Raw genomic sequence first — 24,730 nt, forward strand, 5'->3', positions numbered from 1 at the left:
TCAAAGAAATATGGAGGGGTGGAACGGAAGGCTCTAAAGCAGAGGGAAAAGGATAGGCAAAGAGTGTGGAGAGGCAGAGTAGAATAGGAAGAAGAAATTAGAGGGGAAATACAACACATCTCCTTCCCAAGGGAAGGAAGAACTGCAACAGAAGTTGCAGAGATACAATCTTATAACATTTTATAAAGACAATTAGAGTACAGCAAAACTACATTACATTTTATAATCTTTATACCAGAACGGTTTCCTATGATAACACCCAAGGAAACGATCTCATGTTGGGTGCCGAAGCAATTGTTGGATGTAACACCATGTTCCAAATCACTCTCAGGCACTCCCTCGCTGTTGTCTTTGACAATCCTGTCACAGCTCCATGTCTGACCATCATCTAAGACCACCACATTTTTTAGACTTTGCATATATACTTTCTTTCTGAAAACTTGGATGAACCATAGTGCACAGATCTAGGCAGTTTTACTCTTACAGCATTGCCCACATTCCAATTTGATAATTTTCCTCGCATTTTACGGTTATAGTAATCCATATAGTTTCTTTGGTGGTTGTAGGAAGGTGGATATCTGACTATGGTTACCCCCAAACTTTTTGCCTGGTGTTTAGCTGGTTTTTGACTTAGTTGGCCTGGGATCCTGCTATTCAGGGCCCCAGGCTGATTGCTCTCTCCTTAAAATGGACTCCATGTACCTTAGGTGCATAACACAAATGGAATTGGTTCACCTTATAGGCCCCTGTAACAGTGTACCATAGGTACCCAGGGCATAGGTGTAGCCAAGGCCTACCAGGGGCTGCAGCATGTATTGTGCCACCCCTGGCCTGGCCTCCATATTTGACACAACTGGCTGATCACTCAGCTGGGGTAAGTTGGTGTAATCACCTCTTACTTAGGTACAGTATGCCTGTGCCTAACCCTAAACTGGACACATGTGTTCCTATCAGCCACTCCTATGGAAGGCCTCATCAATCCTGGAGGCAGAGTGCTTGGAAATATGTGAGATGGTGCTCTAGCATGAGCTGAGCCTGTCTGCAGCTGTCGGGAACCACTCCCTAAGCTGTTCCGGGATATTGCCATACCATATACTCTTAAGTGCATTATAATCCTCGCGGTTAAATGCTATCTTTGGTTTGGCTTTATCAAAACATGTCGAGTAAGGTGTCATACGAATTGGAATACTATCCCCTCGCCAGTTCTGGCGACGGGGATAGCATTCCACCCTTCTAGAGGGACACGACATGTGTGTAGCCTTAACCCCGGTTAAAGTTAAACAGAGCCTCAGCATCACAAAATGGATGCTGCCACCACAGACACATGTCTGACCTCCTGCTGCTGGGAGTCCTTCCAGCGAGGAGGGCCTGGACAAAGGGTTTCCTGCCTGGGGAGGTGCGAGCACCACCCCAGACAGGGTTTTGTGTATTGGGTAGGACAGGGCTGAATAGATTGAGACATGCCTGGGGCACACAAGGTGTCCCTGTGCATAAGCCAGCCCAAACCGGTTCTGGGGCTTTCCAGCCCCAGTCCTGGCGAGGAGCTGGACAAAGGAGAGGGGGTGTTACCACCCCCCTTCCTGGTCCCACCCATAGGGGAGGGACCTAGCAGGAGATCCACCCCTCAGATGGGAATAAGAGAGGGAGCAGTGCCATTGCACAGCAGATCATCCTGAAATCAACTTTAAACAAAGAAGAAGACTGGACTTCGACATTCTGCTGCACAGAAGACTGAAGAGAATCTCCCTTGTGGCCTAGGAGTGGCCACCCTGTGAACACAGGTACCAACCAGCAACTCGACGTCTGCTTTGCCGCCGCCTCCCGCCGGAGACCGAGCCCAGAGCCCGACAAGAACCAGACTCCCAGACTTCTCAGAGCCCGATCCACAGTCCCTGCAAAGAAGGGACCCGTGGAGGCACCGAGCGACGTGGGACCGGACCTCTTGGAAGACACTCGAAAAGCTGACTGCGCAGCTTCTGAGGCATCCTCGACGTTGTGCTTTGGGGATTGAGAACCCCCACCACCGAGCAGCCCTTGCACCGAAGATCAGCCCTCCAGCATCTCCACGGTCTGCGTGGGGCCCTTTTGCATTGTGCCACTCGACGCGCCATCCCGGCCACTAGCCACGTGGTCAGCGGCCATCTTGGCGATGAACCCGAAGATTTAAACAGCAGGTCTGGTTGCTCCAGACCTACCCAAGCTCCTGTGAAAAGGAGCACCCGCTCTGACCTTGCTGGTCCGAGTGAACAGCATCTTTCAACTTCTGCGTGGCTTGCATTTGCCAAGGCCTGTTTGCTCCGATCAGGTCGCCGACACCGCCAACAGCGAGAAGCCTACGTGGGACAGCTCGTGACCGACTCCTGGACGTCCTCGACCCCGGGTATCCACGTGGCTGCAGAAAGAAGCTACCCAACAACGCCTGTTTGCACCCGACATCGCCTGGTTCCAATCTGGTTCCACGGTAGTCACTGGCTAGTGACTTTGAACACTGTCCCCTCTGCTTTCAGGTCTTCACATCTTCCGATCCACCCTTGGATCCACCGGAACTCTTCTCATCGAGCCGCCTGCAGCTTCTTCAGCTCCAAGCACCATCGACCAGCGTGACGAAACCCGACACAACTTCGACCCTGTGCACCCGCTTCCTGTGGGTGAGGTAACTCAGCTCCGCCGGTGCTCCTGCACTGGTACACATCCCAAGGGCCTGTGTTTTAAGTTTCAGCTCCGTAGGTCACTCGGAAGGTTCCTAACTTTCTAACTTTGTGCTTTTTACGCACCATAGACTTTGTATTGAGAAGTGCGTGCACTTTGAACACTGCACCCGAGTCCCGTGGGCCTTTCCCGACTTAGTTAACTCCAGTCTCGAATAGCTCCAGCGATTCCCAAGGCCCTAGGCCTCTTCACTTTCCTCCTGGTATCTCTTATACCACTTTCTTAGTATATGGTTTAGGTGGCCCCTAGGGCTCATCCATATTGTGCAACTTTTGTGTATTTTAAACTGTCTTGTGATTTAACGCTTGTGCTTCTGTGCTCATAAAGAGTCCAGGGGATTTTAATAGTTAATAAATCAATATATATTTTCAATATATATCTGTGTGGTGTCCCTTTCATTTGGTATTCAAGGGGGTTGTGTATGGTATAACAGCTGGCTTCACATGCCTTTCAGAGTTTAGCCTAAGACTGCTTTGTCCACGTTACCACTAGGATAACTGGTCTACAAGGTTGAATTACAACCATCATCATAAGGGTTGCTTGGCATGGTACAAAGTGATCACTAGAATTAGTGAGCATTATATACCAGGCCAACTTCTCACATTGGTGAGCAGCGGATTGGGATCTGAGCTTGCTGTTGTTTTACCATTACAATCTTTGAGATTATCATTTGAAAGATCATACAGGTACCTGCTAGGTACATATAAAACAAGACTAGTATACTTAAGTTCTACTGAACTTAGTTGTTGTAGAGCAAAGGGAGTAGCACACCCTGACTACAACTACTAGATAGGTTTAGTAGGTAAACACCAGTGTAGGTAGATTGCAACACATCCACCCACACTAGAGCAATGTCTGGAGCAGAGGGTTCCACTGGGAACATCCCTGTTGAGAGTGACCCTCCAAGGGCACCATCCAAATTTGCTATTTTCTCCTTTAAGGAACTAAGACAGCTTTGTGTCTTAAGGGGTCTGAAGACAGGGCCTTCCCCTACTACAGACCACCTAAGAGATCTCTTAGACCAGTCTGAGACTCTAAAGCCCTCTAAGGCAAACCCCACAGGGAATGCTGAAGGAGGCCATCCTTCAGAGGATGACACTGTAGACACCCCTGGTCCTATCATCCTGGTAGATGAGGAAGCCTCCACCACTGGAGCTCCTCAAGTAGATGAAGAGGAAAAAGAGGAGGAGGTGGAAAGCAGTGAGTCAGATGATGACAGAAATAGTCAGGTGCTGGTCAGTAGGCTGAACCAGGCTAACTTAAGTGTGTTTGGGACTGAGGCAAGGCTGACCTTGCCCAGCCACCCAAATGGACTTAACCAGGGGCATAGGAGGAGGAGGAATCACTCAGGTGAATCCAATACCTCCCATGTCTCTAGAGGCTCTCATGGTCACTCCAGGAAGGAGATGACTAGCCCTCAGAGAAGGGAACATGAGGCCAAGATGAGAGAGGCTGAGCGTAGGATCCAGAGGCAAGAGTTAGAGGTTGCCCTGGCCAAGGAGAAACTTGCTAGAGCAAGACAGCCTAGAGAGAGTGGATTAGGATCCACTGGTGGCAGCAATATCCAGAAGGATAAAGACAGGTCCTTTGATACAAGAAACCTGAGTAAGATTGTGCCCCCCTACAAAGCTGGGGATGATATCCACAAATGGATGACTGCACTTGAGAGAGCCTGCATGGTACAGCAGATCCCTCAGGAGCAGTGGGCAGCAATCTTGTGGCTCTCCTTTGAAGGTAGAGGCAGAGACAGACTCCTCACAGTTAGTGATGAGGATTCTAGAAACTACATGGTCCTGAAGAGTGCTCTGATTGATGGGTTAGGCTTAACCACTGAACAGTACAGGTTAATGTTCAGAGATACCCAGAAGACACAGACTCAGGACTGGTCTGAATTTGTTGAGTGTGCCACTAAGGCTCTGGAGGGCTGGTTGCTGGGAAGTAAGGTTACTGACTATACAGGATTGTATAATTTAATTATGAGAGAGCAAATCTTAAGTAATTGTCAAAATCAGCTTCTACATCAGCACCTGGTTGACTCTGATCTGACCTCCCCACAAGAATTGGGTAGGAGGGCAGACAAATGGGTCAGAACCAGGATCAGGCCTAAGAACCAGGGTGGTGACCAAAAGAAAGAGACTACCAAGCCTCAAGAGAAGGGTGGGGATAAAAGTAAGGAAAAGACTTCCCCAGGGCCCCAAAACTCCAAGAATGGGGGTGGGTCCCAAGACACTTCTACATCCCAGAAAAAGCCTTATTGTCATACCTGTAAACAGGTGGGGCATTACAAAACAGATAGCTGTTGTCCCAAGAATGGCAATAAGGAGAATATACCTCCAGGTAAGGCTCCAACACCTCCTGTCACTGTTAGCAGTGGTCCCCCAGGTGGTGGGAGCACCCCCAAGAATTTGGGTGGGTTTACTTTTGGAGGACAGGTGGACTCTGGCCTGCCCAGGTCCCCTAACACAGATACTCTTGTCTATGAGACTGGCATGGGGTTTGCCAATTTCACTGCTTGCCCAAACACTTTGAGCAAGTATAGACAGGAGCCCCTCATCAATGGCTTGAAAGTTGAGGCCTTCAGAGACACAGGGGCTAGCATCACCATGGTGGCTGAATGTCTAGTCCCCTCAAGGCAACTTTTACCTGATGCCAAATATCAGGTGATAAACATTGATGGCATATAATCCAATCATCCCATGGCAGTAGTCAATCTTAGCTGGGGAGGTGTCACTGGCCCAAAGAGAGTGGCAGTGTCAGCAAACTTGCCTGTAGATTGCCTACTGGGTAATGATTTGGAAATCTCAGCCTGGGCTGAGGTTGAACAGCAAACCCATTCTAGAATGGTAAATCTCCATGGAAAGGTTAGTGGGGATGTAATTGCTACAGCCCCAATTCAAGATGTCCTTCCTGAAAAGGTTGGGAGGGCTGAGCAAACCTCAGCCCCATCTTTAGATAACTTCCCTCCTAGAAAGAGTAGCAGGGCTGTACTAGTAACAGCCCATACCCAAACTGAGTCTCCTCCTGAAAAGGTTGGTGGGGCTGTGATGGCCACAGCCCAAACTCGAACTGATACATGGGTAGTGAAGCCTGAAATGATGGATCACTCCACCCAAACAGAGAGCATTGAGGAGGAAGAGAAATCTCCCTCCCGCCAGACTTTAGGAAAGGATCAGCCTCCTCAGGGAACTGATCTTACCCCTGATGAAGGAACTGTCCCAGAGGTTGTTAGGCCTGGCCTGACAGAGCCTCTGATGGCGGTGGACCCTTCTCAGGTGGGACCCAGTCTGGAGCAGGTAACCTGCCCCTCTCTATCTTGCCTTACTCAGCCCAGGGCTGCAGAGGACAAGAAGGACAGTGAGACCCAAAGGGCCCCCTGTCAAATAAAGCACCCCCATCAGCAGATTAGGGGCACCAAAACTAGTAGCCCTAGTGAGGTGCAAGCTTTAAAAACTCCTGAGGGATCCCCCTTAAAAGTAGTTAGGGACCTCCCCCAGATGGATATTGTTGGGCACAGCCAAACCTGGGACCCAAAGGGCCCAAACCTGAACTGTCCCTCCAGTAAGCCAAACAGAGGGACCCAGCCTCCAGCTTTAGGTAGCCAGAGGTTGACCCTGAGAGCACAGTGCAACTCAGTCAGAGAAAGAAAGGCACACATGGTGGAGAGTGATTGGAGGAAGCTGAGCCCTACAGAGGAAACTCACTTCAGTACTCCATCTCAACACCAGCCTTTGACTTTGCAAAGACACACCACAGGTAGAGATTCCCTATGGTGGAGACCCTCAGATACCCTTAGGGTGAGGGATTGCTTAGTGGACCATGAGACAGGGGGTTACCAAGCCAGAGCTGGTACTTCCTTATATGGCCACTTAGGCAATATAGGCTTACCTGGTCAAGGATAGCCTTATCTCCTTTCGTTTGGGGGGGGGGGTTATGTAGGAAGGTGGATATCTGACTATGGTTACCCCCAAACTTTTTGCCTGGTGTTTAGCTGGTTTTTGACTTAGTTGGCCTGGGATCCTGCTATTCAGGGCCCCAGGCTGATTGCTCTCTCCTTAAAATGGACTCCATGTACCTTAGGTGCATAACACAATTGGAATTGGTTCACCTTATAGGCCCCTGTAACAGTGTACCATAGGTACCCAGGGCATAGGTGTAGCCAAGGCCTACCAGGGGCTGCAGCATGTATTGTGCCACCCCTGGCCTGGGCTCCATATTTGACACAACTGGCTGATCACTCAGCTGGGGTAAGTTGGTGTAATCACCTCTTACTTAGGTACAGTATGCCTGTGCCTAACCCTAAACTGGACACATGTGTTCCTATCAGCCACTCCTATGGAAGGCCTCATCAATCCTGGAGGCAGAGTGCTTGGAAATATGTGAGATGGTGCTCTAGCATGAGCTGAGCCTGTCTGCAGCTGTCGGGAACCACTCCCTAAGCTGTTCCGGGATATTGCCATACCATATACTCTTAAGTGCATTATAATCCTCGCGGTTAAATGCTATCTTTGGTTTGGCTTTATCAAAACATGTCGAGTAAGGTGTCATACGAATTGGAATACTATCCCCTCGCCAGTTCTGGCGACGGGGATAGCATTCCACCCTTCTAGAGGGACACGACATGTGTGTAGCCTTAACCCCGGTTAAAGTTAAACAGAGCCTCAGCATCACAAAATGGATGCTGCCACCACAGACACATGTCTGACCTCCTGCTGCTGGGAGTCCTTCCAGCGAGGAGGGCCTGGACAAAGGGTTTCCTGCCTGGGGAGGTGCGAGCACCACCCCAGACAGGGTTTTGTGTATTGGGTAGGACAGGGCTGAATAGATTGAGACATGCCTGGGGCACACAAGGTGTCCCTGTGCATAAGCCAGCCCAAACCGGTTCTGGGGCTTTCCAGCCCCAGTCCTGGCGAGGAGCTGGACAAAGGAGAGGGGGTGTTACCACCCCCCTTCCTGGTCCCACCCATAGGGGAGGGACCTAGCAGGAGATCCACCCCTCAGATGGGAATAAGAGAGGGAGCAGTGCCATTGCACAGCAGATCATCCTGAAATCAACTTTAAACAAAGAAGAAGACTGGACTTCGACATTCTGCTGCACAGAAGACTGAAGAGAATCTCCCTTGTGGCCTAGGAGTGGCCACCCTGTGAACACAGGTACCAACCAGCAACTCGACGTCTGCTTTGCCGCCGCCTCCCGCCGGAGACCGAGCCCAGAGCCCGACAAGAACCAGACTCCCAGACTTCTCAGAGCCCGATCCACAGTCCCTGCAAAGAAGGGACCCGTGGAGGCACCGAGCGACGTGGGACCGGACCTCTTGGAAGACACTCGAAAAGCTGACTGCGCAGCTTCTGAGGCATCCTCGACGTTGTGCTTTGGGGATTGAGAACCCCCACCACCGAGCAGCCCTTGCACCGAAGATCAGCCCTCCAGCATCTCCACGGTCTGCGTGGGGCCCTTTTGCATTGTGCCACTCGACGCGCCATCCCGGCCACTAGCCACGTGGTCAGCGGCCATCTTGGCGACGAACCCGAAGATTTAAACAGCAGGTCTAGTTGCTCCAGACCTACCCAAGCTCCTGTGAAAAGGAGCACCCGCTCTGACCTTGCTGGTCCGAGTGAACAGCATCTTTCAACTTCTGCGTGGCTTGCATTTGCCAAGGCCTGTTTGCTCCGATCAGGTCGCCGACACCGCCAACAGCGAGAAGCCTACGTGGGACAGCTCGTGACCGACTCCTGGACGTCCTCGACCCCGGGTATCTACGTGGCTGCAGAAAGAAGCTACCCGACAACGCCTGTTTGCACCCGACATCGCCTGGTTCCAATCTGGTTCCACGGTAGTCACTGGCTAGTGAGTTTGAACACTGTCCCCTCTGCTTTCAGGTCTTCACATCTTCCGATCCACCCTTGGATCCACCGGAACTCTTCTCATCGAGCCGCCTGCAGCTTCTTCAGCTCCAAGCACCATCGACCAGCGTGACGAAACCCGACACAACTTCGACCCTGTGCACCCGCTTCCTGTGGGTGAGGTAACTCAGCTCCGCCGGTGCTCCTGCACTGGTACACATCCCAAGGGCCTGTGTTTTAAGTTTCAGCTCCGTAGGTCACTCGGAAGGTTCCTAACTTTCTAACTTTGTGCTTTTTACGCACCATAGACTTTGTATTGAGAAGTGCGTGCACTTTGAACACTGCACCCGAGTCCCGTGGGCCTTTCCCGACTTAGTTAACTCCAGTCTCGAATAGCTCCAGCGATTCCCAAGGCCCTAGGCCTCTTCACTTTCCTCCTGGTATCTCTTATACCACTTTCTTAGTATATGGTTTAGGTGGCCCCTAGGGCTCATCCATATTGTGCAACTTTTGTGTATTTTAAACTGTCTTGTGATTTAACGCTTGTGCTTCTGTGCTCATAAAGAGTCCAGGGGATTTTAATAGTTAATAAATCAATATATATTTTCAATATATATCTGTGTGGTGTCCCTTTCATTTGGTATTCAAGGGGGTTGTGTATGGTATAACAGCTGGCTTCACATGCCTTTCAGAGTTTAGCCTAAGACTGCTTTGTCCACGTCACCACTAGGATAACTGGTCTACAAGGTTGAATTACAACCATCATCATAAGGGTTGCTTGGCATGGTACAAAGTGATCACTAGAATTAGTGAGCATTATATACCAGGCCAACTTCTCACAGTGGTCATGTATTTTTTCCATGATTTGTCTTCTGTAAAGTCAACTAACTCATCTTTACTACCAACCACAAAGGACTTAGTTTGGTACCTGGTTCCCTTCCCTTAAGGGATTTGAAGGGAGACCTCCCTGTGATGGAATTCGGAGTTGCCAGATAAGATAAGGTCAAATCATTTCATCCAATGCTTTTTTAATGTTAATCCCTACTATTGAGTTAGATACATTCTTTAATCAGACGGTTTACACCATTTGATATAGGGCAATAAAGAGCAGTTTGTAAAAGTTTCACAGAGAAACTATGCAAAACCTCTTTCATTTGAGATGATGTGAATTGGACACCATTGTCCGTTACCAGAGTTTGTTGAGCTCCCTCACTACAAAAAACCTCTTGTAAAAACGTAATTACTGTGTTAGTAATAATGTTGTTTACAACTTTGGTGACTACCCATTTAGAATGGTAATCTACTAAAGTCAAAATGAATCTTCCTCCAAGTCCTCTTGCATGTATGGGAGCAATAATGTCCAAAGCCAACTTGTTTCACGAAACAGAAGGTACTTCAACTGCAGAAATGGAACTGATAGTAACATGTTTACTTTTGTTGATGTACGCACAACTTACACATTGTCTGACACTCCTCTCAACCATGGAGTCCATGCATGGCCACCAATAATTAAGTCAGCAAGTTTAAGATTCATCCTTAAGAGGGCGGCTTTAAGTCTCTCTGTAATTAAACCTGAGTTTGCAGTGCCTAAAAAGCATATTGCACGTTGATACCAACCTCTCGGGAGGCCGATATTCCCAGGGGTGTTGTTTCTCCTAGCCTCTTCGGCCATGTCCAGGATGCGAGTGAGTGGGCCGAATACATCCAGGAGTTTATCCTGCCACTGTTTAAGGCACTTCTCACTGCTTTTTCTGCGATCTTTCACATATTTAGAAAAGAACATGATTAGTTCTGGGTCCAGATTGGGAGTGTTACAGAGCTTACCCTCAGTAGAGGGCCTGGGGCATTCATTCCTCATTAAGTTACAGGTGTACTTCTCCAAACCCTTCCTTGCCCACTGATTGAGGAATTTAGCTATGTAGTCCATAGGCTACGAATCGGCATTTCGAGGGTGCCTGATGGTTGTAGGATCAAACATCTCTCCCCCAAAGGGATCTTTGATCACAGAGGAGGGAGAGGCTTGTTCAAGATCATGGTCCAACGCATCAGAGATATCCAGGGTATCTTCTGGATTAAAGATGAACTCATCTAATTGAAAGACATCATAGTCAAGGTAGTCAGGGGCATCATGTATCTCTCTTGTGTCATGAGGGTCCCTTTCATCCATCATGCTGCTATCAGCAACTTTTCTAGGGGCCCATGAAAGGTGGCCTTTTGCTATTGTGCTGCGAAGAGCACCAACATCTGTTGTAGTGCGAAGGCTCCCAGAGTCAAAGCCATGATTAGGGGTCTGATCAAGGTGCTTCCTCTTTTGGGAAGCCTTCCCCATTTATGGGGCTCAGAGATCAAAGGGGAGTCCCTATTTGAGAAGGAGAAAAAAAATCTCCTACGGGGGACTCACCATTTTCCTTTCGGCTACAGCGGCATCCACCACCTCTTTAACTTAGGATCTTAGCTCCTTTTCAATAAATGTTTTTAATATTATCTCCCATGTCATCCCTGTTTTGAGGAATATTTGGATCTGAGTCCAGGTTGGAAATAAATATGACAGATAATACCCTCAAGGTGATTAATAAATTGCCCCACGATAAAAAAGGTAGATTGGTTATACTCATTTAAAGATCTGTAAAACACTACCCGCCCTTTTTTTCGGGGTATTCAAAATTATTTCAATATTATTGCCACAAGGGGGAGTCTGTGGGACACTAATCATATTTTTTATGTTTTGAAATTATATTAATATTATTGCCACAAGAAGGAGTTCGAGCGTTCCGAAATCGCTATAATAAAACAAAGCTTGGGTGACTCCAGAGTCCCAACTGGCAGTGACAGCTCGTGTGCGAGCCATTGTCATGGGAACCTTCCACCCGGGGCGCATAGGAAGGATCCTATGCGAACAGCATGGGGCCTGTTGCCGGGGTACGGGTTAGGCCAGATGCAGTCAGGGGGGAGGGTTGGGATAATGGTGTCCGAGTCCCGCGCAATTGTGATTTTTAGAAAAATGTATGTTTCCGAGGGTGCGCAACCTTGGAAAAATTGTTCTCATGCCCTCTGTAAACAAGAAGGAATAAAACCGCCAAAGGGACTTTTTATGAAGGCTAAAATGAAGCCGCAAAATTTGATAGCGGGAAAACTTACCTGACCTAAGCGTCCCCCTAAGGAGAGAAAATAACTGCCAAATATATTAAAAGAGATAAGCCACATACATTAAAATATTAAATAACGGAAGCTAAAACGTAGTACACTCCAATGTAGCCAAAAAATGTTTAGAACGATAGACCAGTTATTATAAGGTAAGATATTAAAATGCCTAAAGTAAAATAAAGGCGGGTTAAAGAGTAATCCCTTAAAGAGGAGTGGAGCTGATATACTTATCTTGAAGGGCAGCTAATAAAAGAGGAAGATGATGCAGTGCACAGGATACTTATTCTGCTTGTCTGAACATTCTTTTACTTTGTGATGTGGTCAGTGTTCTTTAAAGCAAAACACACAAGATGATGGACGGAATGTTGCACAATGGTAAAACATTCACCGCCAGTCACAGATATGGGTTTAATCCATCATTATCTTGCTCACCAAGCCACCCCAGTTGAGACATGGCCATATGCAAATCAGTCTTGACTCTGTGCCTCATGAGAACAGTCCAGCCCGACCTGCCAAGCCATGTCTTCCCTGGACCGTAATCAAGCATCTTAGGACCGGTTTCTGGCTATCAGCCCTCTTCAGCCAGGATAGCTTGACTCCAGTGGCTTAGTGAGCAAGGGACCCACGTGTGGTAAATATTTGATTTACCGTCCTAATTTCTATGCAGGTAAGTACTTAATCAATAATAACTCAATCGGAAAGAAAGAGGCAGAGTCCGTGGTGTTAGAGTTCTTAGGGGTTTTATTCCTTAAAAAGGAATGGTCAGACCGGATATCATGTTCCTACCACCACTGGGGTGTAGGAAGGGATAGAGCAATATTTTATTGACAATACATAGCTTATATACTTAAGTCACATTATAGAAACCAATACAGTAGGCGTAACATCTGAGAGAAACAAGATAAAACACACACGTGGTAGTGATACGTAATTAGAAGGCGTGAACTAGGCGTGAACATAGAGGTGTGTGCTAGAAACGTCACAGGTAGGTGTCACAAGTGGGTGGCACAAAGCAGAATCTTGTAATGTCAGCAGAAATCTGAGGCCTGGATGCGCGCGCAGCTGCATGACGTGTGATTGACGTGAAACTGGAGGGTGCAGGGGACTTGACATTTACACTGGCGGAAAGAGACAGAAGTCTGGCATGTCAGATCAACTCGTACCTCTATCATATCTGATATCTGATGTTTGGGAACCATATTATCTAAACGGAAAAGGTCTCTGGGGCAGAAGCTATTCTATACTGACTGTGAGTGCGTGTATAAGCGCCTAAGTGTCTGCATGAGAATGCAAGGGGCATGGGCCTACCATGGTAACAGAGGCTATGAATTACTTGCACGGAGACAGTGAGGCCGGGCCCTTTGCTCTGCAGCTGGGGGAATGTTTACTTAAACTAGTAGGCAGGAATGCATTTTCGAGGAGCGGAACAGATAATTCGAAGGTTGAATACAGTCTTGGCAGGCAGCAGGCTGAGCTAAGCGCCGTGAGCCGCACAGGGAGTAAGGCAGAGGCCACGGGTACAGAGACAGCCTGGGCTGAGGCTTTTGGAGTCAGAAAGCAGGAAAAAAGGCTCGATGGCAGAATTCAGGGCCTACTTCGCCAGAGCTGAAAAACGTGTAAAGTACACCACAAAAAGACGTTGGCATAGCATACTTAGAAACGGAATATTCAACCCATTCAGGGTGGGTCTAAAAGCGGACATGTTAACGTTGGACGCAAATGTATTTGCGTCTTCATAGCTGGCACAGGAGGGAAGTTACATGCACTTTAAGCTGGTACATGGAGACGGTGGGGTACACGTTAGGGAACATTACTTGACCATAAAATTTATATTTCCTCACACGTCTGGGCATACCCTTCCCACATAGGGTGAACAGCAAAACACACAAGATGATGGACGGAATGTTGCACAATGGCAAAACATTCACCCTTAGTCACAGATCTGGGTTTAATCCATCGTTTTTTTGCTCACCAAGCCACCCCAGTTCAGACATGGCCATATGCAAATCAGTCGACCCTGTGCCACATGGGAACAGTACAGCCCGAACTGCCAAGCCATGTCTTCCCTGGACCAGAATCAAGCATCCTAGGACCGGTTTCTGGCTATCAGCCGTCTTCAGCCAGGATAGCTTGACTCCAGTGGCTTAGTGAGCAAGGGACTCACGTCTGGGCATACCCTTCCCACATAGGGTGAAAAGCAAAACACACAAGATGATAGACGGAATGTTGCACAATGGCAAAACATTCAACCCCAGTCACAGATCTGGGTTTAATCCATTGATATTTTGCTCACCAAGCCACCCCAGTTTAGACATGGCCATATGCAAATCAGTCTTGACCCTGTGCCTCACGGGAACAGTCCAGCCCGAACTGCAAAGCCATGTCTTCCCTGGACCGGAATCAAGCATCGTAGGGCTGGTAGTAGATAGAATGTGAACCTAGATGGGAATATGCAGTGCCCTTTTAATCTTTTATGCACACCCTGTTTTTCTTTGTTGTAATTTTCTCTGTCTGGTGCTTGTAGAAACTTTCATATTAATGGTGTCATTTCTTTACTGTCCTTTACACACTGGTATAGGTTATAGGGTTGACCATTATTTTCGTTTGTTCGTCCTTTCTCTAATGAATTTTATAATTATTTTTCTTTTAATTAAACCGTTCTTTAATCTTTTTCTTTTATTGTCCTCTTGTTTTCGTGTTGGTGGGAAGTTTTTGAATTTGCTTGTTTTATGTGGGATCCCCGACTGGGGACGGAATACCAGCATTATTAATTTGGTGCACGTTGGTTGCCATGATACTTTGTTTACCTGGTGCAGGTCTTAGTGCCTGTGTTCTAGAGATCTAACCCGTCGGTGATGTTTACTGGTTGGGACCCAGAGCCCTGTATTATCACGGGGTCGGTGATTCCTTTGTTTGTGTTTAGCTCTTTACGTGCGCCGTGTGAGGTAATTGCGTCCTTATTACTTCGCTGGCTCGCGGCGTCCGTGTTCGACTGGACGGACCTGTGCCGTTGGCTGCTTTAATTGCCCCGAGACCACGTTTGGCACTGCCTGACCCCGATAGAGGTATGTATCTTGGTAACGCTGTTCACTTTTAGATGCTTGTGTTTAGCCCTGGTAGTTAGTTTGTGTGACATGTTCCTGCAGGTATGTTGTGTTAATTAACGAGACTGGTCTCGCTAGAGGGCCATTGGTGAGCGTTGTTGGTGCTTTTTATAAGATTTTATGAGTTTTGTCTTGCCCAGTTTTCCCTTTTCCTTGCTCCGGTCTTCTCTCCTCGAGGTTGCATTACTTGTAGCGCCTCTATCCTTCGGATGTGTGGGTGAGCCCTATGTGAGGTATGTGTGGTTATGTAATGACCCCGTTTTTTTAGTATTCTTTCTTCTCTTTTGAACATTTTCTTTTCTTTTATGTATTCCCTTGTGCAGCGCGCCACGTTTGAGGATGCATGCTGGCAGAATATACTTTAATGTTAATCTGCTGTGAGGGTTGTATAAGATGTAGTGCGGTTCGTGTCCAGTTATGCGCTATGGTCAGCCTCCACTGCCTTGACCTGTATTGGACCCCCAGCCCGCCACCCCCCCCCCCCCCTTTTGTTTTCCCTTTCTGGGGTTTTGCCTGATTGTGATTTGAGTCTGCTGAGTCATGAGCCATTGGTATTAACATGGGCCTTACGTTTTTCCTGGTTTGTGTCTTTGTTGTGTTTTTTACATCTGGAGCAGGCCGGAGACATAATTGAACCTACCCCTGTGGAATACTGTTGTAAACCTTACGATTGGACGTCACCTTTGGGCGTTTTCAGTCCCCCATTTTTGGTACATGATGTGTTTGTTTGTCAATAATCTTCTACTCGCAGTCTACTTTTGTGGCATGGTATTGTTTAAGGATGTATGGCCTTACTGTATCTGTTTTGGTGCGTACTTTCCCCAGAGATACGGAAAGTTTGAAGAGGAATTTATTTCCTCCCAGTCCCCTGTGGGATCGGTTGTCCTCCTACATCCTTGCTGGAATTTTCGTGTGCGAAAGGTATTTGCTTTTCCAGCATTGTTTGGTTTAATTTTGGTTGGTTTATTTGGGTATGAGCTTGGTGGTTATGTGGTCTGCGGCCCGCCAGCTCTTTGCTGTTTTTTGTGATGTGGGTTTTTGGTTGTTTTAATATCTTGGAATGTAAGGTTATCTTTGAGGCACTCACTGCTGCTTTTGTGCACTTTTTTGTCCGGGTCTTTTTTTGGGCATTTTTTGGCACTGCATTACCACTGATGGGTGAGAATTGGCTTTGGCATGTGTAATTTGTGTAGTATAACTTTTGTCTTACCTTCCTAGTACCCATGTCCTGATGAAGCCTTAAAGACATCTGGCTGAAACCCGACCGCGACTGCGTCAACACCTTGTTCTTAAGGAGTCCCCATAAACTTGTAACTTATTTCAAACTTTTTTCTTTTGCGCCCTATACAATAATTGTACAGAGAAGTGATAGCTCTTGCGCACTTTATTGGGACTTCCTTCCTTTGGAATGCATATCACTCGGAGTTAGGAGTGAATACTACGTGAAGTTTGGTATATTTTCCTAGGGTACGTGTATATATAGATAGATTACAGTAATTGTAATGTACAATTGGTATATGTGATTTGTATATATTGTATAGACTGTAGTGTCCTTGTATGTATATATATGTATGTTTTCATATTTTTTTGTTTGTATACGCCACTCTTTTTGATGACTCGTATATATGCTTATATGGCTTTTTGAATGTGATTGTACTTGAATAAGTATACCAACAGGATAATTGATTATTTCTTGTTTGAAAATAAATACTTGATTGATCCCTCAGTACCTTTTTCTCTACTTTTTCATCCTTGGCTGTACCTTGCCCAGGTATGGGAGGGTGATTTGGGCAGAACCCCTATCTATGTTTGCAGTCGGACTGTTCTCACGAGGCACAGGGTCAAGACTGATTTGCATATGGCCATGTCTGAATTGGGGTGGTGTGGTGAGCAAAATAACGATGTATTAAACCCAGATCTGTGACTGGGGGTGAATGTTTTGCCTTTGTGCAACATTCCGTCCATCAATTTTTTGTTTTTGCATTTGTCACCCCGAGTGGGACGGGTATGCTCAGACGTGAGTCCCGTGCTCTCCATGCCATTGGAATCAAGCTATCCTGGCTGATGATGGCTGATAGCCAGAAACCGGTCCTAGGATGCTTGATTCCGGTCCAGGAAAGACATGGCTTGGCAGTTCGGGCTGGACTGTTCCCATGAGGAACAGGGTCAAGACTGATTTGCATATGGCCATTTCTGAACTGGGGTGGTGTGGTGAGCAAAATAACAATAGATTAAACCCAGATCTGGGACTGGGGGTGAATGTTTTGCAATTGTGCAACATTCCGTCCATCAATTGTTGCTTTTTTATTTGTCACCCCAAGTGGGACGGGTATGGTCAGACGTGAGTCCCGCGCTCTCCATGCCACTGGAATCAGGCTATCCTGGCTGATGACGGCTGATAGCCGGAAACGATCCACAGCGGACCAATTTCTTAACCTGTACCCCCTGACGGCCAAATACACGTTCGCTAGCCAAGAGACCGTGTACTTGGCTTTTATGGACTTGACGGCGGCATTCGATCGGGTGAATCAAAAAAAATTATGGGAACTCATGGAGGAGCTGGGAGTGGACCTGGGCCTAGTAAACATCTTGAGATCCCTACACAGGAACACCCTTGCCCAGGTCAGATACAATGAGGAGGGCATCCTGACTGATCAGTTCCCATGCACAAGGGGAGTTAGACAGGGTTGCATATTGGCACTCTTTCTATTCTCCTTGTACATTAATGGTTTAGAGAAAGCATTGACCGGGCTGGGAGTGGACTCACAAAGGATAGGTCCCAGGGGGGTTCAGGTTCTGCTTTATGCAGATGATGCAGTACTTCTGGCCCGAACCCCCTGGGCCTCATAATATTGTTAGATGGGTTTGTCCATTTTATGGAGAGGCTGGACCTGTCAGCAAACCTTGCCAAATCATATATAATGGAGGTAGGGAAGGTGCCCACAAAGAAATATAAATATACGATCGGGGCACATTGTATAGAAAATGCCCAGTCTTTTTCATATTTGGGGATATTAGTCGACTCTAGGCTTAATTTTAAACCTTTTCTGGAGGAAAAGTGTTGCACCCTAAAAAGAAGCACGGGGGCGATCATGAACTATGCACACAGGTTGGGTCGCTGGTCTCCTGATCAGATCCTGAATCTTTATTTTTCAATATGTTCTGCTAAAGTACTCTATGGCAGTGAAGTTAGGGGCTTTGTGGACGCCAAGTCCCTCCACACTGAAGAGAATAAATGTGTTAGAAGATTACTGAAAGTGCCACAAAGTACCCCGGGCTTTATCGTGCATGAGGAACTGGGTGCTGCCTACATTATTGATAGGATAAAACTAAAATCTGTTAGCTGCTGGGTTAAAATCTGGACAAATCCAGAGGCCACTTTGACAAGAGAAATTATAAAGGATTGCATGGCACGTGACAATGGGATGAATATTCCATGGCTTAATTATGTTAGGGAATCCTTTGAGGTCCTGGGTTGCCCGGAATTTTTTACTCACCCAATGAAATTACTGGCCAAGGACAAGGTTATGGTCAAGTGGGAGCTTTCGAAACTACTAGGTTCCAGCAGGGAAGATCAGGAGATGAGAAAACCTGCCGTGAGAAGGCATATCCTGACCAAATCCTGCTTGGGCATTGAACCTTATTTGTATCTCATTCACAGTGCCCAAGACAGGTTTTTAATGACACATTTTAGATTGGATTCCTTACATCATAGCCTTGCGGTGCCATCAGACAATGGAGCGGAAGGATCCCTGCGGCTGCGATCAACGATCTCCGCAGGACACCCTTCATTTTGTACTGCTATGCCTGTTTTATATCCAGCCAAGGAAGCATTTTTGTAAAAGAATTTTAAAAAAAAGCAGAGTTCAGACAGGCTACAGTGGCTCTATTGTACTTGAAACTCTCCTCTGAAATTTTAACTTTGTACTGTACTGTACATTTTTTAAGAGTGGCAATGCGTCTGAGGAGGATGTACCATGTTACAACGCATACTATTACAACTACCTACCGTTACAAAGCGACCATTACAACGCATACCATTACAACGCATAGCGCTTTGAGGTGCTGGATAGTGGTAAGTATAATTTACTATTCTAACTCCAGTCCCCGTGGACCCTAGGGAAGGTGTTGGATAGTAAATTATACTTATTCCCTATCCTAGAGCGCCCCCCAGCGCAATGCGTTGTAATGGTATGCGTTGTAAAAGTCGCGTTGTAATGGTAGTGCGGAGTAACGAATGCGAACAGGTGTATACCATCTGAGGAACACCAGAGGGAATGTGTGAATTGTACATGTATGAACTGTTTTTAAGCTTGTACTGTACTAATTCTTTTTTAAGAGTGGCAATGCGTCTCAGGAACCTCAGAGGGAATGTGTAAATTGTAGATATATGAACTGTTTTTAAGTTTGTGCTTTTAAGGTGTTGTTTTATTGATGCCGAATAAAGTATATATTTGATTTTTGATGGATTAAACCCAGATCTGTGGCTGGGGGTGAATGTTTTGCCATTGTCAGAGAACAAACAAGGGACAGGGTGAAACAATCTAGAAAAAGGAAAAAACAGTCCCTAAGTTTAAGGAAATCCCTTAGGTCGAGGTGTCCCTTGTCACTACTAATCTAGTAAGACACACCCCAACTCAAAGCACAACCCTATTATTACCAAACAGCAATAAAACTCAGCTGATCAATAGCTGAGCATCAGTTTTGTTGGGTACTCACTGTCATATACAAGCCGTGTGGCACTACAAAAACAATACTATGTGCACATATAGTAAAAAATAACAATTTATTAATTACAGTACATAAAATTCAATATTGCACAATCATATAAACAAATACATTAAAAACCAAAAGTCGACGCAGCGTTTCGGTGTCTTGAAAGGATAGGTACACCTTCTTCAGGACGTTTTTTTAAAAAATCACTAAAAAAAGAATGCCACAGTTCCAAAAAAGTTTCAGACTTCTGACAGAGTCCCTAGTACATCCTGACAAATACGTTTTTTATCACATGATGTAATAAAACAGGTCTATGGTTAAATCCTATCAATCATAAAATTATAAAGGAATCCCAGATCATCCTGTTTATCAGTTATAATAATTAGTTTCATAAGTTTATTCACTCAGTGTCTGATTCTTATGACAGTTCATGATTTTTCCCACCGTAAATTTTATAGAGAAAGAATTGAATTGTTGTTTCATCATCATATCTCCTGGATTTACATAATTGACGCCATTCCTGCTTTCTCCCTTTACTTTAAACATGCAAGGATTATCACTAGTCAAAAAACAGTGGTAAGTTCACCATCAATGAACAATATGCTCACATACCTCAAATTATGAGTGAGTCTGTAGTAGCAAGCTACCTTTAGTAACAATGGGTTCTTATTCCATTTGTTGCATACTTTCTGCTTTGATGATTATTACAAATAATTTCACCTACAAGATAAATATTGTGGCATGATTTGTTTAACCCATTCTTAATCACAAGAGACCTGATTAATATGCTACGACAATTTAATAACGTCATACCTTGGTCCAAGTGATTATAAAAACTGGATAGATTCGCTGTACCAGGGATGACCACCGTATGGATAATGTATTTGCATACAATTTTGCTAAAAAATAGACAGAAATACATGGGGTATTATAGAGATGCTAGATGTTACTCGGTAGCGTCTTTGTGATAAGGTCAAAAAGGGGTTTTTGGATTATAATACCTTAAGTAAGTTTCTTGGGGCCCCCTCGTGGGGTCTGGAAGAACTAAATATCTGTTCTCCTTGTATCCGCTGAAAGCGTCTTGTTTTATGCTTCCTTCTGTCGGTTTATCTGTTAATAAGAATTGTCCGACATTAGTCTATGACTTTGTGTATGCTCTCTCTGTTCTGGCATATACAGCGCAATTTTTTATGATTACTGATGCTTTCTCTTTCTGTGAGGTATTTATAAACAGAACGTCCCCTGGCCGCTCAAGAAGAAATATTAAGGGTAATTTAAGAATATGCCAAAGGGCAAACCTCATGGAGGTACCTGTCTGGATATCTAAATTGGGACAGGCAATGTGCAACATTACGTCCATCAATTGTGGTTTTTGAAGTGTTCTTTAAAGGGCAGCATTTTTGGGCAGCAAATAAAAGTATATACATAATGGTAGCCTCCCGTTTTGTAATGAAATCCATTGGCACCTATGGCAATCAAATATGTTTCAAACAGTGTTATCCAATTTTTCCACAGTGCAAGCGGTTCTCCTGCATCTGAAAGAAAAGGTGGAGATTGATTCATGCTAGCTGCTGCCATGGTAAAACTCTAAGTTCCTAGTTTTAGTAAAATTAAAGTGAATAATTACAAATCTGTGACACTGCAAGGTTATAATGTAAGAATATGAAGCATAGAAAATAAAACGTTTAATTCCTTCCTAAAAATGATGTACAACCTTTGGAAAAAACATATGGTTAATAAAAGAATATAACATAATTTCTCTTCTCCTTTGTTCCAATTGTTGAGATAAAAAATTAATATCCATTCGATAGCTGTCAAAGTGGGAAAAAATGACGTCAGTTATTGAAACTCCAATGCTGTTCTTAAAGTTATTCTGTATGAGCCAAAATAGTTCCTCCTCTTGAAGCAGACAAAATTATAATTTTTTTTTAAAGTGGAATGGAACACAGCTCATAATTATCCTCACACACCGATAGTAACTGAAGTCAGAAACTGCCACTTAACATCAGCCGATTGACTGAAGCCCTCTCCCCAGAGGAGATTTCACCTCACTGATCTATGGTAACTGTCACAATTAACTACCAACTGCCACCTTACGCCACCCGTTAGAGAGAAACGCTCTCCACTCAGGAATTTCCATGCACGAAGTCCACGCTGAATTAGCTGGAAAAGTAGTTAATATTTCTGTCACCCACCTCACCTTACAATGATGAGTGCTCACCTGAGGAATCTTGTTACGAAGACTCGCTTACACAGGGAACTCCTCATGAGCGCATTTCCATGACGCACCCTGTCTCCAGCGAAGCTTGCGGCAGGTATGCCGGTACTTGCACAATGCAACTCCGCCCAGATCAAGGTCGCGCCCCGGCCAGGAAATCCTTAGGGCCAGTAATGCGTCAATAGCTTACTCCTTTAAACTACGGGGTCAGGGACAGATGAGCTTGAAGGAACGAAAGCCTGCAGCAGCTCGCCCTGCATTGACAAGTGCACAGCAGCAACATCTCAACACTTCACACATCTTCTCAAAAGCAGCACAACGCTTTTGATTAACTGTGTCCACAATCTCAGCCAAGCATTTCTCTGATGAAGAGGCAGCAACAAGAAGCACATGGAACCAATGGGCAACACTTCGGAAGGGACATCAACTTCTCTTCAAAACAAAATCATTGCCAGTGAAATAACGAAGATGAAATGAGGTAAGTTCAAGATATTTACTTGTCGACATCCATCGCTCAGCACAAAGGCAGTTTGGCTGAGGAGCTTACATTAGAATGTTGGAATCAACATCTATGAAACATTCAAAGAAACGTGGAGGGGTGGAACAGAAGGCTCCAAAGGAGAGGGAAAAGGATAGGCAAAGAGTTGTATTTACTTAGTTTTCAGTTTATTCAATTTATTTAATGAGAGTTAAAAGGCAAGGTGGCAATGCCTCCAGGGGTGTGCTGATCGCCGTGAAGAACACATTAGTCGAAAAGGTAGCACTGCTCTCTATGGGCCAGGGTGACTACATTTTTATCAGCATTGAGATTCAGTTCCACGAAAAGAAAAGCGCAGACGGTGAAAAATCATTCTCGGCCGCGTCTACTTGGATCCGTCCAAAGTAAGACGAGAGGTGACACTGAGCAAAATGCTCCCAGATATAATCAACTTAGAGGCTCATCACCCAAACGACATATGGCTGATAATGGGTGACTTTAACACCAAACTAATGGAAGTAGCACCCACTGTCTCTTCTCAAATATCCTTAAACGATGAAATGTGGTCTATCCCAGAGATAAAATCTCAGTTCCAAAGGAAGGAAGAAAAAGGGATAAAATTGTCAACGCATCTAAACCAACTAGGCCTTCGCATTTTAAATGGAAGAATTGACTCAGATCAGCCGGCGGCATATACTCACTCATCTTCCTTTCGAAGGGCCACCCTGGATCTCTGTGACTCATTTCCAGTTAGTGCAGCAGTTTTTTGGTAACCCCTTCACTGGAAAGTGATCACGTAACTCTCACGTGTAAAATTGACATTATGCATTCCCACTGCCCGATAATTGCCTTGATTGGAAAAGAATCCAATCTAGAGATCACTAAAAAACTAAGATGGTCTGAGGACGACCGGGAAACATTGGAAGCAAAGGTGGACGATCTATTGAGTAAATGGGTACCAGACTGCAATTATCGTCTGACAGTTCCATCAAGGGAAATCTTCATGACTGAGTTTAGAGACCAGCTAGCCTTAAAGTTGACAAAAACTCAAGGTAAAGACCTTCCAGTTTCATCTTCTATCTCCGAGCAAAAACGCTTTATAATTAGCATCAAACATAAACTAAATAGGCTACAGCGTAACAACGTCAACAACGAAAGTGCAAACAAATCTCTCCGGGGCAAAATAACAGTTGCCCGAAAAGAATACAGGAAGGCCAGGTTCATTTTAAAGAGACTGGAAGAAGAACATCATTTGGTTACTGCCCACGAGATCATAAAAACAAAAGAGCAAAGAAAGTTCTGGCGTTGGATAAACAAGGCTGCTAAAATCACTAAACCACCTAGCGCAACAAATATCTTTCCAGCCGACTTGGAGGTTTATATCAAAGCACTTTACATAGAACCGAGTGGCATAACCTGTAACAGCCTCTCCATCTTCCCCACTTCAGCTCCCACGATGATACGACGCCAACTACCAAGATTACCCCAAATCAAGTTGCACACATAATAAAGAAAATGCGCTCAAGGGGTGCCCCAGGACCAAACAGCATTCCCACCCACGTATACAAATCCTCCGCTCATAAATGGGCCAACCTGCTGGCTCCTCTTTTCGAAACAGCAATACTGGGCTGACCCATCCCGGCTTCCTGGCGAGGATCGTTGCTTGTACCCATCCATAAAAAAGGCTCTCGCTCCAGCTTCGACAACTATCGGATGATAGCCCTCCTCGATGTAGACGGAAAGGCGTATGCGAGCGCCCTTTTCTCAGAACTGACAACCTGGGTCAAAAATTGTAATTTAATTCCCTCTACACCAACTGGCTTCCTAAAGGGCTGTCATATTGAAGACAATTTAGTCTGCTTATCTCATAAGATCGAATCCACACTAGCCACGAAAGGGAAATCATTATACCTGGGCTTTATTGACTTTCGAAAGGCTTTCGATAGTGTGATTCACCCCAAATTGTGGGAAAAGCTGGCAAAATGGACATCCCTCAGCCTCTACTGAAAGCTCTCATTGCGCTACATACAGATACCTGGGTGAAAATAAGTGTCCCCTCGAGATGGACATCAACCAATAAAATCTTCACCAACAGAGGCCTAAAACAAGGATGCATCCTTGCACCCCTACTTTTCAATCTGTATCTAGCAGACCTCCCTAAATGGCTAGCCGGATGTCGAGCTTTTCCCCGCGAATTGAACTAACAAAGCTTCAAACCTTGCAGTATGCTGACTATACCATCTTACTTGATCAGACCCAGGTGGGCCTTCAAGATTATTTAACTCCCTCGTGCAGTACTGTAACATCAACATACTGGAGATTAACATCGCCAAAACGAAAGTGATGATAGTTTCATCTTTAAAAACAAGAAAGAGCACTTGGTTTATCGAGGGTAAGGCACTGGAATCAGGCTCTGCATACAAATATTTGGGTGTTTGGATAGACCATAAGGGGAGACCGACCGCACACATTACCGCAATGCAGAGTGTCGCCCGCAGTTTGGAGGGAGCTTTTATTAGA

Source organism: Lissotriton vulgaris, chromosome 3_1 (genome assembly GCF_964263255.1).
Source record: "Lissotriton vulgaris chromosome 3_1, aLisVul1.2, whole genome shotgun sequence".
In the NCBI taxonomy this organism is placed as follows: Eukaryota; Metazoa; Chordata; class Amphibia; order Caudata; family Salamandridae; genus Lissotriton; species Lissotriton vulgaris.